Here is an 18,118-nt window from a genome sequence, read left to right as displayed (position 1 = left end):
GGTCAGCTCATCTCTGTCATGGGGCTTAGCCACTTAAGAGTTTGGGATGGTCTGAAATATAAAAGGGGAGTGGAAAAGGTTCTGGAAACAAGGAGCATTTGGAGGGGATATTGTTACTGTAGCTTTAAGGGCCTGGAATCTGAAGTCTTGCAGAGAGGGGAATGAGCTAGGAGATGTGATCTAGCATACATGCTACCTGCCCCCTTCGGCGTAATTACACATTGACGACAGACTAACTGGGCCCAGCTGAGGAGGATGCTGGCTAAGGCCCTTGAGCAGATTACAGCACACTGTTTCAGGAGTAGAGCTAGGAACTCCTAGCTTGAGGAGAGAGACAATAGCTGATTTACTTAGGCTCCAAGAAGGTGGTCCAGGGGCCCTGTGTTTCCCCAGAGGTCAGAGAGCTATGAATTGAGCCCATGAAGAAATTTTGTTTGTGTTAATGTGGGACTGCCATTGAATGCTTATTCTGTGAGTGCCGGAGAAGGAGGGCTGAACTTTTTAGTTGACCTGGCAAAAGGACTTAGACCACAGAAAACACACATGGAGGTAACGAGGGGGAAAACCCAGCAATCCTGTAACTAGCCAGCAGGAGGCACTGTTTGGTAAGTTGCATCTGTGTAGGTGATATTCGTTTTGGGACAGAGCCCCATGACAGGGATTGAAAATCAGAGAACAAAGCCTAGGAGCTACACATGAGGTTTTTGGAGTTCCCAACAGCTTCTTATTTTCTAGTGTGCAGGCTTAGCCCTGGATCTATTCAGGACCACTCATTGAAATGGAGTGAGTTACAGATCAGTGTGGACAGTCCATGGGTTCATCATTGTTTCTACAACTATAGGCATTTTTGCTAGTGGTGCTTTTAAAGAAGAATTGATACTACACCTAGCAATAATCAGTTCCTGACTGCTTTCCTCTGAGGAATAGAGTGAGTAAAAGAAATGGACTGTTACAAAATGCTGAGGGAAGGGGGAAGAGGTGAGATGAAATGGTAGAAGAAATAAATATGGGAATTTGGAAGAAACTGATTAAGCCAAAAGGCGGGGTGGAGGAAAGGGGCTGAGAGGAAAAAAGAGAATGGGAGTTTGAAATGGGATTAAGGGAATGGCAGAAGGGGAGATGAATTACATGTCTCCTACATTTTAGGCAGGGGTGTTATTTTAATGTCTTATTGTTTTCTATGGCATTTAACTTTATTCCAACTGGATCATTGTGTACCATAGTGACAAGAACCTCAAGAAAACTTATTTTGGCTAGATCCTCAGCTGGTGCTAATGGATTCAGTGAGTGGAATTACATAAATTAACATCATCTGAAGATCTGTCTAAATGTAAGGTATAAAGTATTAAATAAAAGCCTAATTTCAAAATGTTACAATAAATTATGGCATTTGGGCATGTGATTGCATGGAGCCTCTTGCGGAAAGAAGTGAATGTCTCCAGGTGTAGTATAAGTTCTTCCCTTGGCAGTGCTGAAGTATAGTCTCCAGTCAAAAGTTAACAAGTCCTGAATATTCCAACTGGTCAACTGAAGCTTTCTGAAAGGGAAGATGCATGTGGGAAACCTATGTGACATGGTTTGTGCATGCCCTGATGGGAAAATTTCATACAATTTTAAAAGAAATTCAACTGGTAGATTTCTATAGAGTCGTAGGCATGTAATTGGTTACACTCTAATAACCTAGACAACAAGGTCCTTTCTCTAGGCTTGTGGAATCATGTTATAGAATTTTACAACAAGTATATACAGGCAGTCCCCGGGTACGTACAAGATAGGGACTGTAGGTTTGTTCTTAAGTTGAATTTGTACATAAGTCGGAACTGGCTCCAGATTCAGCCGCTGCTGCTGAAACTGACCAGGGGCTGACTACAGGAAGCCCGAGGCAGAGTTGCTCTGCCCCCAGCTTCCTGGAATCAGCCACTGATCAGTTTCAACAGCGGCTGAATCTGGAGCCTGGGACAGAACAGCTGGGGCGCTGCCAGGTAGGTCCCCCCAGGACCAACCCGGCAGCACCCCAGCTGCTCTATCCCAGGCATCCACAACAAAAGCCTGGTCTGCTTGGGGAGGGACGCACTAGCTGCCCCCCCCCCAGCAGACCAGGGAGACCCGGAGCAAAGCCGCGGAGGCGGCGGGGTCCCGCGCCTCTGCGGCTTTGCTCCGGGTGTCCCTGGTCTGCTCGGGGTGTCCCTGGTCTGCTGGGAGGGTTCCCCAGCAGACCAGGGACACCCCGAGCAAAGCCTTGGAGGCGCGGGACCCCGCCGCCTCTGTGGCTTTGCTCGGGGTGTCCCTGGTCTGCTGGGGACCCCCCCAGCAGACCAGGGACACCCGGAGCAGCTTTTCTCGCCCCGGAGGACGCGGTGGCGGGACCACTGCACGTCTGGGTGGTCCTGCCGCCCGCGAGTTCCGGGGCGAGAAAAGCCCCGTTCGTAAGTGCGGATCCGACATAAGTCGGATCCACGTAACTTGGGGACTGCCTGTAACTTTTTTTGTTACATAGGGCAGTTCCAAAAATCTATTAAAAAAGTTATTTTCTGTTTACTGCCCCCTCCCCCTCATAGAATGTTATTTCTGTAACTGGAAGCAGGAGAGCCAGCTCTTTCGTTGCAAACATATTTTTTTCTCTCTCTCAGTGGATTTCCTCATCTTCTTATTATATTTGTTTGCATGGTTGATAGGGATACTTCCTGGTAACTGCACTGGGGGAACTTATAGTACCCAGAATAGAGTAGCTCAGGGTGTGTCTAGACTACATGCCTCCTTCGACGGAGGCATGTAGATTAGCCAGATCGGAAGAGGGAAATGAAGCCGCGATTAAAATAATCGCGGCTTCATTTAAATTTAAATGGCTGCCCCGATCTGCCGATCAGCTGTTTGTCGGCAGATCGGGGGAGTCTGGACGCGATGCCCCGACAAAGAAGCCTTTCTTCATCGACACAGGTAAGCCTCGTGAAACCAGGTTTACCTGTGTCGATGAAGAAAGGCTTCTTTGTCGGGGCATCGCGTCCAGACTCCCCCGATCTGCCGACAAACAGCTGATCGGCAGAGCGGGGCAGCCATTTAAATTTAAATGAAGCCGCGATTATTTTAATCGCGGCTTCATTTCCCTCTTCCGATCTGGCTAATCTACATGCCTCCGTCGAAGGAGGCATGTAGTCTAGACACACCCTCAAAGTGAGAATGCGAAAGTGAGCTATTTAAAGGGATAAAGTCCTACTAGATATCAACTCCATATAGAGAGTGCTTTATTTTTTAAAACACATGGGTGAATGTGGGTGGGGTAAAAGTGGCTAATAAAGGAAGCAGAAAGGGATTTATCGAGGGGTGGGTTCTATTTTTTTTCACTTGCTGAAGTTCTTGAATGGTGTTACAAGAATAAATGTGGATGTTGTCTCCTGTACCTCTGAGGCACTGATTCGATATGTCCATCAGCTTGGTCTCCTATTACATGAAGAAAATACGTGCAGTCTAGAGATAAACTGGAGCCATATACTTTGTCACAGAAGAGATTTACTGAGTCACAAAATCACCTTGAAGAATCTAGCACTAGGCCGTCTCCTCTTTACTGTTGTAGGTTGTTGTAGGTGTATATGGTGTATTAGGGACAAACCTTTCCATAGTTCCCACGGACAAAGCACTGTCACTCAGACGTATTATTAATTTGGTTACAATTTGACACTTCACAGCTAATAATCATTAAAATTTTAGTCCCCAGTGAACAAATCCTTTTTCAGAATACCAAAAATAAGTATTTTGCTTATAGAATCAACTGCAGTGGTCTTTTCACACCCGCAGGGCAATACTTACTTTGTTCTTCGTTATAAACAATTTACTTTAGGAGGTCTGTGCACTGGTCAGTACTATTAGCACATCAGACCACCAAGAACAGCCATATCTTTTTTTTTTAGCAAGGAATGTGTGTGGCTTTTTAAATAAGAAAGCTCCATTAACACAACTTTGTACTAATTAAGCAGTCTAATTATGTTGTTGAGACTATCTTGGTGGTGTTGAAATCAATAATGCTATATAAAAAATAACAAATCATATTTTTCATTTGCATAATGAAAGATCTAAGATGAATTCCATGGGTTAATGAGGGTCCTCAGGATTGTTTGTCAGGATATATAGCCTTCTGTGACACCAGTGTGTTAGTGATTGAAAAGCACCACTTAGAGCACACCAAATAAATAAATAAGTAAAATAATCAGGAACAAGCTGGTTTGGGGACTCAGCATACTGAAGCTTTTAGCTTTAGTGCATTGATTTTTGACTGTCTGCAGCAAGCTTCAGCATAAACTGAGGATATAAATTCAGATTTGCCCTCGCTTTGAGATTCAAACTCGGTTTTAGTCCCAGCTGGGGATTCAAATTGAGATCGTGTTGAGCTCCCAGATTTCTATGAGAGTGATATTATTTCTTTTGAGAGTGAGAATGGTGCTTGCTAGGGTTAAAGGAAGAAACAAACAAACGCTGAATCTTGCACAGTCTCAGACCAAGTCTATCCTCTAGATAGCTTACTGATCCTGAGGCTTAACTTGAGTTTAACTGGAAGAGATCCAAAGTGATGTAAGGCAAGATTCTGGGCAGCAAAAAATTAGAGAAGAGCAAAACTGGGGGGTGGGAGCTTTGTGAGTTCATTACGAGGGAAGTGAACTTGCTCCTGTCTCCCTTTTTTGTCACCAGCCTCCCACCCTGCAGCTCAGTCATAGCTCTGTACCTGAGAGCGTGCCTACACCACAGTTATTCAAAATAAATTATTTTGGAATAATAACTCCTGAACTAACTTTTCCGAATTAACATGGCCACCCTATAAATCCCCATCAAATTAGCCCAGACCTATATCGAAATAGCACATTCACACTGATTGGAGCCTGAATCCCAGTAAGGCCCCTGGAAGCACTCCGGGCAGGGCATCAGGACAGCCTTAGGCAGCAGCTCCAGGAAGTGACAGCTATCTTGAGGCTTGGGTGCCCCTCTAAAGCTGTGTCTCAGACTCTTCACCTTTGCCTACCTCCTTGAGGGACAGCAAATGCAACACCGGGTGCTCCGGCAGGGGAAGATGATCATTTTGCGGGGCCCAGGGCAGCACAATTTTGCGGGGTCCTCCTTTGCCATGGCACATGCGTGGGGCTTCTTGAAGCGCGGGTTCTGGGGCAGCTGCTCCGCTCACCTTGCCCTATAACTGCTCCTGTGCTCTGGTTGCCTTTGTGGATGCCATAGCACTCCTACCATGAAGCCAGACCAGCTGCAAAGCAGTCACCGGCTTTTAGACCTGCTGCTGCAACAGTTTATGTGGGCTGCCCTTACGGCAATGCTTGAGGATAACCAGCTTGGAATGGGGGATCCCCTCCCCCGGGTCTGGATGCTCCTCATGCACCACAGTCTCTCCCACTCCCCTGCACACCATATCCACTGCTTCTGGAGATGGGAGACCAGTACTGACTGGTGGGACCAGATCATCAGGGAGCGATGGGACAGTGGCTCCATAACTTCCACATGCAGAACAACACCTTTCTGGAGCTCTGTGAGTGGGTCACTCTATCTTCTAGTGACTGGACACACGCATGCAACCCGCCATCCACCTCCAGAAGTGCATCACCATCACTATTTGGAAGCTCACCACGCCGGACACCTAGTTCTCTGTCGGGAACCAGTTTAGCCAGGGGAAATCAACTGTTGGGGCCATGCTCATGCAGGTATAACTCTCTAGCTATTGTCCTGGGAGACTGTTGAACTACTGGAATGGGATTCCCTAGGGAAGAGGGGTGGTGGAATCTCCCTCCCTGGAGGTTTTTCAGTCCTGGCTTCACAAAGCCCTGGTGGAGATGGGGTACTTGGGCTTGCTCCTGCTGTGGGAAGGGGCTTGGGCTCGGGAATTCCCAGTGGCTCTGGCAACCCTGTGATTCCATGATTCTATCACTCTACAGATGGTGAGGGACATCAACACCATCCTGCTGTGCAGGGTCATCATCCTGGGCAATGTGGACCCCATTGTCACCAGCTTTGCCGCCATGAGCTTCCCTAATTGCGGAGAGGGAACTGATGGCATCCACATCCCCATCCAGACCCCTGACCACTGGACCTCTGATTACATCAATCAGAAGGGGTAATTTTCCATGGTCCTGCAGGCCCTTGTGGAACACTGGGGCTGGTTCACCTACATTCAAGTCAGGTGTTCGGGGAAAGGCACATGACACCTTCATCTTTAGAATTTCCAGCCTGTTCCAGAAGATGCATGCCAGCACTTTTTTCCCCAGCCACACCGCCAGGGTTGGGGATGTGGACATGTCTATGTGCATCATGTGCAATGCAGACTACATGGGACATCTGGACTCCACAATGCCAGACTGTGCAGGTTCTGCATCATTGTAAAGGACACCTTTGGCTGCCTCAAAGGGAAGTTCATCCACCTGGTCCTCAGTGACTGGAAAATCCCCCAGGTGTGTTCTCCACAACCTTTGTGAAAACAAGAGGGGATCTTCCTGCCAGGGTGGGGGGCAGAGGCTGAGCAGCTTGCAAGGGCCTTTGAGCAGCCACTAACCACTGCCATCTAGCAAGCCCGTCAGAGGGCTGTGCACTTCTGGGAGTCTCTGAGGGAGATTTTCGGACATGGCCAGCTGTGAAACTCTCTCCCAGGCCTCCTCACAAGGGGCCTCTGCATAGCCTTTCTGTGTCTTTCCTCTCCCATCCCTCCCTTCCCCACTTTCCCCTCTCCTGCAGACCAAATAAACCAGACTTTTTGTTTGAAACAATAAGTGCTCTGATTTTTATTTTGGAAGTCTAGAACTGGGGAGGGACTGGAGAAAGAACGCAGGAGAGGGAAGGAGGGGGAAGAGGGCTCAGGGATGTTCTTGTTCTGCCGGGATAGCTGCTCCCAGATGGTGTGATGCAGCTCCTGGTCAGTATGGTGCTCCTGGTGGTCCTCCTCAAAGTTCCTGTAGAAGGAATGGAGGCACTCCAGCTATTCCCTTGTCAGGTCATCCTGGGGTCACCTTTGCTAGTGGGTCTCACAGGGTTGGGAGGATGGCACGGGAGGTGTTGCATGCACCCCATTCACAGCTGGCCCAGCTGTGAAGAAAATGTGTGAACTAACATCACAAGCGCTCGGTTCAGACAATGGCAAAGCTCTTTAAGCAAGGCCATCTTTGGCCTATGCAGCAGGCAATGCCCTGCAGGGCCTGGGCATCCCAGAGGAGCCTCGCTACCCCCATGCTCCAGGGACAAGCAGGCTTGGGAAGGTGTCAGCCAGGCCAGGATGGTGTGGCTTGGCTTCCCTGTGTGCCATGCACACACCAGCTCTGACACTGGAATCATCCCACAGAGAGAGGGGGATGAGAGGCAAGGATGGTATTGGGGGAGGTGTGTGAGAGCAGCAGATTCTGCTTTGTGGAGAGTGTGCTACAGGGTCTCCTCTGCTTCCTTCTTCCTGACAGGCTCCTCTACAGAGGCTTGGTGTCCTTCACTTTGCTGCACTTGACAGGAAGTGGATGCTGCCCCGAGAGTGCGGGCATGACTGTATGCCATGTGAAGCACTGCTGTGTGCGTCCATGATCTCAGCCTCCTTAGAGGTGGCTTGTGGTGGGAAGGTATCCCACCACAGAGTCAGGAGTAAGGCATGCCTCTCCAGAAACACTGTGAGAAGCAGCAGCTATTTCCTGTGCAGCAGCCTCATGTGGTTGTCTGTCCAGACTGGTGCTCCATGTGCACCCTTGTGCACAGGCTTCTGTGTGATCCTTAGGCCAAGAAGGATGAATGAGGAGCACGACTCCCTCATCTCCCCCCATGTCTCCTCCCACCTGTGTCTAGGAAAAGTAGTAGAACTCACCGAATGGGCCTTTCCCAGCCTCGTCCAAGCGCTACTTGGGAGACCTACTGGGAAAGGGGTACTGGCTTCAGGGAGAACAAGATCTCCTGGCTGGCGGGCATCATGTCCTGGCTGGCCTCCTCTTACTCCTCATTTACAGCTTTGGCCTCCTGGAGGCTGATGACTGGCATCTCCAGGCCAGAGTGAATGAGGGGAAGAAGGGACCAACCTCCCTCCCATGATGTGACGTATCTGCCCCAGACAACATAAGTACATGGAAATGTAACCTTTTGCTCTTACGCCATTGGGTAGGACCTAACCAGAAATAGTGAGCAAATACTGAGACTGCTAACTGTTACCATAAATAACAAGCATGGCTGAAATTTTCCAGAATTTTGCTACAACTTGTAGGAACAGGGAGCAAAATAACGGACACATCTTGCATTTATCAGAAATGCCTGCCACAAATAGATAAACAACTTGAAGATAACCACACATGTTAGGGTCCAGATAAATAAGATAATTTTAAAAGCCAGCGTAGCAATAGTTTGCAGAATAGGGAATTAACTTTAGCTAGTAAAGTATGTGGCAATTATGGACATAACCACATCTAGCTTTGCTATAAAAATAGGCATTGTAAACAGAATTGATGGGAGGTAGCGAGTCGGATTAGCCCACAAGTCCTCTTTGCAACTAGACGTGAACACCATTCATCCTGATGGCAATAATTGTGGGCACCTTGAAGAGTGGGAAAATAAAGAGGCCATGACCTCCTGTCTGGCGTTGTAAAGCTGTGGTATGGGTGATCTGTAAGCGAGCTGAGTTGAAGAGATTGTATTGATTGGCTTTCAATAAGAAATAGGCTTGAATATTGTATGAAACTTTTCATTAACTGCTTTTGCATTGTTTTATAGTTTATTAATTGCTTTCAGGATTTATAGTCTTTAAGGCTTTGATTGTGTAGTAACTGCGTAAAGGCTTGCAATAAATAAGGGTATGTCTACACTACCCCGCTAGTTCGAACTAGCGGGGTAATGTAGGCATACCGCACTTGCAAATGAAGCCCGGGATTTGAATGTCCTGGGCTTCATTTGCATAAGCGGGGCGCCGCCATTTTTAAAACCCCGCTCGTTCGAACCCCGTGCGGCGCGGCTACACGGGGCACGAACTAGGTAGTTCAAACTAGGCTTCCTAGTTCGAACTACCGTTACTCCTCGTGGAATGAGGCGTAACGGTAGTTCGAACTAGGAAGCCTAGTTCGAACTACCTAGTTCGTGCCCCATGTAGCCGCGCTGCACGGGGTTCGAACGAGCGGGGTTTTAAAAATGGCGGCGCCCCGCTTATGCAAATGAAGCCCGGGACATTCAAATCCCGGGCTTCATTTGCAAGTGCGGTATGCCTACATTATCCTCCTAGTTCGAACTAGGAGGGTAGTGTAGACATACCTTAAGGAAGTGGTTAAGTCTTTGTAGTGTGTCCTAGTTTCCCTCAGATCTCACTGAATTGAACCATATGACACCTTCTTACATTATTTCAAAATAACTCTGTAATGTAGATATACCCTTAGTTAGTTTGCCTCCTCTGCTCCTTCCCTGCTTGGGTGTCAGTGGTGTGTGGAATTGAGGGCATAGGATAAATAGTCTCTCTGCTCCTGTGTCCAGTGCCACAACTGCTCTGGTTGCAAGAAGCAATTTCAGCGAAAGTCCTGCTAAGTCCCTGCAACTGGAGGATGCTCAGTGCAGAAAGAGTCTTTGGACAATTTGCCGCCAAATTCTTAACAAACCTCTTCTAAACATGTGGGAACTGAGTTTTTTTTTTATTTAGGCCTATAAATTCACTACATTTAGGTGAGTCTTCACTGGAATGGAAAAAATGGTTGACATCATGTTGCATGTATGCACACACTCATATACACTTTCAACTCCTGGCTCCAAAGCATGACAATGCTAAGGCTTTTCAGTGTAAAGGTTACCAGATTTTTTTAAACATAGACAAAATGGCCTCTACCCCCATTTTATTCTCGCTAAAGGATGTCTGACTGCCTCAGGCTGACTATTCCTGGAAAATCAGCCTGGAAAATTTCAACCCAAACCACTAAAATTTGATGTAATCATAACTAACCTCTAGAGAGAGATCCTCTGCTCCAAACCTTGCTTCTGAGGCTTTACATTTTTGGCCCATTATGATTAGGGAACAGTTTAATGAGTAAATCTGATCTTGACCAGTTCTCCAGCGCAGCTTATCAAGGAGAAAAATGCCCCACAACATGATACATAATTAAAAGCAATAAATGCCTGAATGGAGACTATTCATTGTACAGTACACCATCCATTGTACAGTACACAGTGCTGGCTGTGTATTTCAGTCATCTCTGCTGGTTCAGATAAATCAGTACAGCTCGGTAAAATCCGAAATGATCACACATGTACACTGCTCTATGGAACAGTAGCTCTGCCATCCCTAAGTAATTTATGTGGAAAATGTGCTGTGCTTTATCCACGGACTTATCACTTTCATACTGTGAAACCTGAAGTGAGAATGGCAAGTCAGGTGCCCTCACAGAATAAGATACATTCTCTAGTCACAGAATCTTCTAGTTCTTTACTGGGGGATAATTTACTCTTCTCACCAGCTAACTAACTGCAGACATTTTTACAAGGCAGAAATGAAATGTGAAAAATAATTAAAACCTATTGTTTAATTTTTTTTTAAATGAGAAAATGTAACTTGGGAAACAGCAAATTTAATTTCATGTCATATGTGTGTGTAGTCTCCCAACAGAGGAAAACATCTTGCTCTCTCTTGGCCTTTGTGCTTATTCCCTGCCCTGTATTGTGCCACTGTAATACTTTCTGACAGCCTCCCTAATGCCATTTCTTGTAATCACAGAACACAAAAAGTGTTACGCTAATGGTCCTTTTGTTTTAATTTCTATGATGATAATAGCAGCAAATGGTGCCCTCCTGTTACCTGCTTCTTTAAATGAATTATATCCTTAAAACAAGAACCATTTTTCCCCCTACAACCACCTAACTCACCTTTAGGGTATGTTTATGCTGCCGTTTGACACGTGTGGCTGCACCACAGGTGCACGCACCACAGTCTCTCACACTCCCCTGCACACACCATGCACTGCTGCTTCTGGTGATGGGAGACCAGTACTGACTGGAGGGACCAGATCATCATGGAGCAATGGGACAACCAGCAGTGGCTCCAGAACTTCAACATACAGAACAACACCTTCCTGGAGCTCTGTGGCTGATTCCTGCAGAGACTCGCAGAGCTTTGGCTGTGTGGCTGTTTTATTGCAGTGTCGATTACTGGGCCTGGGCTGCAGCCCAAGCTCCAAAACTTTTGAGAATGGTCCCAGAGCTTGGGTTGCAGCCCTAGCCCAAAATTTACGCTGCAGTCAACAGCTGCACAGCCTGAGCTCTTAGCTCAAGTCAGAGGGCAAGTATCAGCCATAGGCTAACTGAAGTGTAGGAGCATAAGCTTTCGTGGGCAAAGACCCACTTCGTCAGATGCACATCTGACGAAGTGGGTCTTTGCCCACGAAAGCTTATGCTCCTACACTTCAGTTAGTCTATAAGGTGCCACAGGACTCCTCATCGCTTCTGCAGATTCAGACTATCACGGCTACCCCTCTGATACTATCAGCCATAGGTGTCTGAATGCAGTGTTCCCTTAGATGTCTCTTTGGGAACTGTATTGTCCACTTAATTCATTACCATGAAAAGTTGAGTTGGAAGGAGAAACATTAGAATTAGCTTTCTTGAAAGGGAGAGAATCTCTCATAAGGAGCTTTGCAAACTAAATAAGGCAAAATAATGTCAAAAAGTTGGTCTTGAAGTAGTGCCATTTTTTCTGGCACATTCATTTTGTGTGAGCAGTTTGTAATATAAGGCTCCCAAACTCAGCAGTGGGTGTTCCTACAAATATTGCCACATAGGTTTCCAAGAGACTGATATTGTCAAGTCTAGTTGTGCATTCTCTCCCAGGCAGTGTAAAATACATCCTGGCATAGGCGATGGGTGACGGTGACAGGAGGGGTAAAGGAGGGCCACCCAGAAGTACATGGAGGGGGCAAGAGGAGGCACCACATTTAGTAATTAAAATTTTGGCAGGAGAAGTGGGGGAGGAAAGAGCGGTACACCTCCTGAGAGCTGCCACAAGTCAGCTATGAGTCCTGGTACTTAAGGGATCAGTCCCCTCAATGGAGGAACCCATCTACCTCGTGGCTGTTGGTGAAATACTACAAGTAACCCGAGTGAATGAGAGTTATGAAAGATGCAGAGAAATGGCACAGTCAAAGTGACTGAAAGTGCATTGTAAGTACAGTTTTCTGTAGGGCTTGTTGCACTTTATAGTTAATTTCAGTGCTGAATGTAGCCATGTAGTTGAGTAATTTAAATATAAGCACAGCTACTGTCAACTTCATAAAGGCAATTTAAAATCAGAAAACACGTTCAGACAAGTAATATATTTGTGATGGATGGAAAATTCCACTAACATTTTGTTGTCATAATACTTTATTCTCTGCATCCAATAAACTGCTCAGTGTAACTAGCCAAGGCTTGGAATGGAGGCAGAATGATTCATCTAAGAAAAAGGTGGAAGTGGGAAAAGAAGACTTCTGTTTGGATAGTACTCCTGGAGGCTCACAAAAAATTAAAATCCTATATACCAACTCACCTCATAGCGGTCCTTCTCAGTATTATGCATCTGTCTGTTTCTTATCCTCATCACACTATTTCTGTTTTTATTTAGGAAGTACTTGAAGAGGTAGGTAGAATGCAGGTAAGTGTGTAGTGGGATTTTCAAATGGCCTAAAAGATTGGGCACCTAAATTATGTTGAAATCAATGGGATACAATCATCGTCCCTAACATGAAGCAGCCAACATATACTTAGTATAAATTTGATGCGAGATGTTATATGGGAAGTAATAGATGTAGTCTGCTTGTATACAGGACTTTGCTAGTGACATTGTGTGGACTTACCTGCTAAGCCCCTGCTCCCTTTAGTTTGTCCATGACATTTCCCCCGAGGTCCTGTAAAGTGGTGTGGGGCTTGTCCAATAATTCGCAGAGGGTTGCAGGCTTTCTGTGGTCCATCTGCCTCTGTGCAGTAGAAACCTAGAGGCATTTGGGGCCTGGAACATGAGGGAAGAGGAGCAGGGATAGGAGGGGTCCAAATTTCCTCTCTATGTAGAGAAAATGACACATTAACTGGAGAGAAAATTCTGCAGGCTGAACCCAGCAGAGAGGCTGCTGTGCTTTATCCGCAATTCTTCAAAAGATGTTTGATCCTTAGATAAAACATTTGTTAATACTTTAAAGATTTCAACTTAAGATATATAAAGATCCTTTCTTTTTCTAAGGTAGAAATCTGCTGATATGTGATAATTTTACTTAAGTATGAAATTCCCTTCAATATCTGGCACTGACTATTCACCCTCTGGCACTCTCGCATAACAACATACACTGAGGAATCAGAAAGTAAGCAGCAGAGGATGAAGGGAATAATAAGGGCGGGTGAGGGGGATAAGAGGCCAATACAAGTGAATAGAATTTTGTTTTGGAGATTGGATTTAACAACATTCTTCCCCTGATATAAAAGATCACTTTTAATTTAATTGACAGACGTATTGGGGAATTTTAGATGCTCTGTGTGTATGGGACAAGTTTAGTTCAGCAGACAAAGAACAAGGAGAACCGCCCCCCACAGCTTTTCACATATCAAATCATTTTATTGGATAAACTACAGCTAAAATGGGCAAAGCTTTTGAGACTCTCACGCTCTTCATCAGGCTCTGGGAAATGGAGCAAAGCAGAACAAACAGATATAGTGGCAGGGTGTTAATTGAGACCTGATAATTAAATGAAAGCATAGGCATGGTACAGCTGTCATTCCTGCTTTGTGTGAGAGACTCATGGAGGGTGCCGCCCATGGATTCTCTTTGTCCTCTGACGTTTTAGCTCCGGGGAACAGCCAGTGAGAGCCTCTGGGATGCCACAGGTTTGTGCTGGAGAAAAGAAATGGTTGTATGGCGGGGGGGGGGGGGGGGTGGAGAGTTGGACACACACCTGTGGCAAAACTGTGTTTGTAATTGTTTTTTTTCCTTTTCCCCTTTTATTGGCTTTCTGTGTGGGTGGGTTTCACCTGAACAAAAGGCAGTTGGGAAGAAGCAGCGGCAGCAGCAGCAATACCTTGCACACAACACGGAGAGATTAAATGAAAATAGATGATGGTTAATTGAATTTGAAGAGAGAGGCAAGCAAAGCAAAATAGTGAACAAATATGTAGTGGAGAATATGGATTGAAGTTTCATTCTACACCACAGTGGCAAATAGCTCTTTTAATCAAAGGGCAATACGTGCCAAACAAAACACCACCATCCCTTAGAAACATATGGCAAGCAAAACTCATGTTATAAAATAACAGTAGTATGTTAGAAAATATGTAAATATATGCTCCTTTGCATTGGGGTCTCTTAAAAAATAAGATCCCTTTGCGTTCAATTATCTGCCTCTCCTGAGTAGTGGCAGATCAGAAGCAGAGTGGAATCTCTGAGAGACAATTCATCGGTGACCCCTAAAATAGGTTAGTTTATTAGAATAAACTCAATAAGTTAACTATTAGAAGACTTCCAGGAAGAAGTGTGTTCTGTGAGAGGTTTGAAGATAGGCCCTCATTTGATGTCCAACCCAGAGAAGACAGAACTAAGCAAAAGGAGCAGCATGGGAGACAAAACACACACAACTGGGAGAAAGATAAAATTGGGGAGTTAGAATGGAAGTCATGGGAATGATAGTAAAGATTTGGGCACAGGTAAAGTTGTCCTGGATTTAAAAGAAGCAGTTCAACTTGAAGTAGAGTGTGAGGGGATTTTACCAGGGAAGATCTGACAGGGTCAGGCCAGTGGAGAAAAAAAGGATAATTTTAGCAGCAGCACATTGAATATACTGGATGAGTACAAGACAAGATGCAAGGAAACTACTTGTTCTGATCAAAGACAAATGAAGGGTTTCACCTGCGTGAAAAGGGCTGGCAAATCTGCTGCACTCCTTAAGTCACACACTTCATTGTGAAGGTGTAAGCGCTACACAGCCTGGCGTGCCACTGCATAGGGCCAAATTTCACTTAAAAGTGAAATGCATCTGGCTACAGTTCAGAGACCTTATTAAAAAAAAAGGAGTCAAAATGGCACTGATATTGTGAGTCTGGGAGATGGGGAAACTCAGGGGTTGTTGACTGGAGAAAACAAAGTGGATGGTAGAGAACACGAGCAGTTCACTTTGAAAGATGGCAGTTGGATACCCAGAGAAACAGAGTTGCAAGCCTGGATTCTAGACAAAGATTTTTCAAATTTTCTTTAGAGCAAATTGTTTTAGCTGTGCAAGTAAAATGCCAAAATTTAAAGCACTAGTCAAAACAGTAAGCAAAGTGTCCAGCACTTTTTTCTGTAAATTATTTTGTATCGAATGCTCTTTTAATTAATCTTACAGTGTAATGTGGAATTGGAAGCAGGCTCCATACAGTGACAGAGGGACTAGCAATCTGGAGATGAGCACCAAAAAAGAAAATTCTGAAAAAAAATGAAATATTATTCGCTTCCGAATTGGTATCAGAGAAAGCAGATGAATCATTTGTCTCTATACTGTCCAAGAATTTTTGTCCTCAAATTAGAGCTTTTTCCTTCTCTTGAAACTTGGAAGCGGAACTTTTCATCATAGTTACATGCTCCACATTTTTCTTCAATTTAAACAAATAGGGAATGTGGGCATTGGTATCATGGGGAGCCAGGAGTAAACCTTAAATTTAAGTCAGTTCAAACTTCATTATCAGTACAGGCATTTGTATGATCTGGGGCTATCCTTTGCTTACACTAAGACATTGCTAGGAACCCAAAACTCACTAATCTTTATCATTTGATTTTGGTGGGGTGTTCAACACTGAATTGTACTAAATTATATTGTACAGATTATGAAATGGCAATACATCAGAGACAAATTTAGTCCTTGGGTACTTGGGCGATCTACTGTAAGAATTCAAATCCATTCCACACGTGCCAGAGTACTGACCCAAAAATAAAGAACTTTGAAACAGAAAATGGCAGGTCTAATGCTGAAATGACAACTGAATTGGCCTCATTAACACTGGCCCTACTCTTCATACGTGACTCCCTTCTTTTGTTAAAGTAGTACGTATAGTAGTATATATATATCCCTTCCTCTGTAATGATCCCTCCAATTCATCTGATAAAGTGGGCTTTACCCACAAAAGCTTATACCATAATAAATCTGTTAATTTTTAAGTTGCCATAGGACTCATTGTTTTTGCATATTCAGACTAACACAGATAGCCTGCTGAGACCTATAGCATTGCCATTGATTATATTACTGCAGTTTTATGATATCATTTGCACAACATGGAAATGACATAATCCCTTAAATCAGCCTCTGTACCAGATGACTGGAGGCTAGCTAGTGTAACACTGATTTTTAGAAAAGGTTCCAGAGATGACCTGGCATTTATAGGCTGGTAAGCCTAACTTCAGGCCAGTCAATTTAATTCTGTATCCGGAAAGGTAATGGAGAAAATAATTAAGCAATCAATTTGCAAACACTTTGAAGATAATAAAGTGATAAATAACTGTCAGCATGGATTTGCCAAGAACAAATCATATCAAACGAACCTGATCATTTTCTTTAATATGGTAACAAATCTGTGGATGAGGAGGATGTGATAGATGTGGTCTATCTTGACTTTAATAAAGCTTTTGATATCTTCCTATAAAAAAACTAGAGAAATACATCTTATATGGATCTACCATATGGTGAGTGCATATCCAGTTGAAAAACCATTTGCAGAGAGTAGTTATCAATGGTTCACTGTCAAGCTGAAAGGGTATAACAAATAGGGTTTGTCAAGTATGAGTTCTCTTGGCCAGGCCTCATGCACATAGCCGAGATCTACTGCAGCAACCTCACCGCGTCACATGGATAGCAACAAGACTTATCTACCAATAAAATGGGGCTTGTCAGAATCCAGCACTCAACACCATATATGGGCATCACACCACACCCCAGGCTGCACCCAGACCACACCCATGCCACTCCCAGAGCACAAACAATACCAAATATGGTAATAGGAAAGCATCAATAACATAAAATCCTCTGATCCCTAAGCTTGGGGAGGAGTCCCAAATATTGGAAGACAGAATCTGAGTCTGGCTTAGGACTGATCACCTGAAGGCTGCTCCCACCCACCGAATCAAAAAAAGAGATGAATAAAAAAAAAGAGGTGTACGAATCTCGAGCATGCTCCAATTCCTTGTATGTCTTTGTGCCGTGTCGTTGCTGGGTTTGTAAGTACTTAATTTACCCTCACTGTTTGTTAAGTGGTTTAAAAGAGACAGGTTAGAAAATATATCGCTCAGTTATAACTTTTACCTTTATCATTTGTCAGTGTTCAGTGTGTTTAAAGAAACAGTTTTTGAAATGTGTATATATTTAACTTAGCTGTAACTTAGGTAAAGTTTTAAAAATTGTTGTGGTTCAATTGTTTTGTAGCAAATATTGGGTAATTGATCTTTTAGTTGTTCAATTTAATAAATCATTCCATCTTTGTTAACACTTGTTGTCTTGCCATCATTTGGTATTTTTCACTGGGTATTTGGCCTTAAGCCTCTTGGACTCCTGTCATTTTACCGAACCGAGAACCAACAGGGTTCTGCAGGGTTCATTTCTGGGTCTGATTCTGTTCAATATTGTCACCAGTGGTTTAGATAGTGTCATAGACAGTGCACTTAAAAAGTTTGTGGATGATACCAATCTCGGAGGTTACCTCTAGCAAGTTCTTTGGAGGCTAGGATTAAAATGATCAGGACAAACTGGAGAAATAGTCTGAGGTAAAGAAGATGAAATTCAATAAGGACAAATGCAAAATACTGCAAATAGGAAGGAACAATCAGTTGCTCACATACAAAATGGGAAATGGCTGCCTAGGAAAGAGTAGTGGAGAAAGGAACCTAGAGGTCATAGTGGATCATATGAGTCAACAGTATAACACTGTTGCCCCCCACCCAAAAAAGGCTTATATCATAGCAAGAGTGTTGCAAATATGACACTAACATTAATTCTGCTCTACTCCACACTGAAATTGTTTCAGCTGGACTATTGGATCCATTTATGGGCATCACATTTCAGGAAACGTGGATAAACTGGAAAAAATCCAGAGAAGAGGAATAAAAAGGATTAAAGATCTAGAAAACATGATATCTGACGGAATGTTGAAAAAAATTGGTTTGTTTAGT

The 18,118-nt window shown here is 44.4% G+C and overlaps 1 long non-coding RNA gene across 1 annotated transcript in view; it reads right to left on the bottom strand.

The window, feature by feature from the left end:
- Positions 1–6,743: 6,743 nt before the first annotated feature.
- The window catches only part of LOC112545246 (uncharacterized), a 34,721-nt gene continuing 23,346 nt past the window's right edge, over positions 6,744–18,118 (bottom strand). Inside the window, exons 2-3 of the long non-coding RNA XR_012906116.2 lie at positions 12,801–13,003; positions 6,744–7,065 (exon numbers count right to left, since the gene is read on the bottom strand). This is a non-coding gene — a long non-coding RNA (uncharacterized LOC112545246). The remainder of the gene's footprint in view (positions 7,066–12,800; positions 13,004–18,118) is intronic.

The sequence above is a fragment of the Pelodiscus sinensis genome, chromosome 9 (genome assembly GCF_052426305.1).
Source record: "Pelodiscus sinensis isolate ZL-2025 chromosome 9, ASM5242630v1, whole genome shotgun sequence".
NCBI classification, from domain to species: domain Eukaryota; kingdom Metazoa; phylum Chordata; order Testudines; family Trionychidae; genus Pelodiscus; species Pelodiscus sinensis.
This window is presented reverse-complemented; position numbering and strand designations above follow the sequence as displayed.